Below are 297 nucleotides of genomic sequence, written 5' to 3' on the forward strand. Positions count from 1 at the left end.
GTCCCATTTAATGCAGTATCTAAAATATATGCTTTATGCATGTCGCATGTACATGTATAGACTGATGTTAATGTTATTAGGGTTTTTTACTGTCTATATATATAGGTATCGTCCACAGAAGGGAGAAGTCAGCCACCAAAGAAGTAATTCCAAAAGATAAAGCTGTCTTCTAGTTGAAAGCGTCGAGAAAGATTCAACTGTTTCCGGTAAAGGTATGAATACAGTTCTTTCGTGTCCCATATATTCCTTTTGTAGTAACTTGGAAAGCATCTACGAGTAATAAATGTAATCATTTGT

This window comes from Eutrema salsugineum, unplaced genomic scaffold, assembly GCF_000478725.1.
Source record: "Eutrema salsugineum unplaced genomic scaffold, Eutsalg1_0 scaffold_10, whole genome shotgun sequence".
In the NCBI taxonomy this organism is placed as follows: Eukaryota; Viridiplantae; Streptophyta; class Magnoliopsida; order Brassicales; family Brassicaceae; genus Eutrema; species Eutrema salsugineum.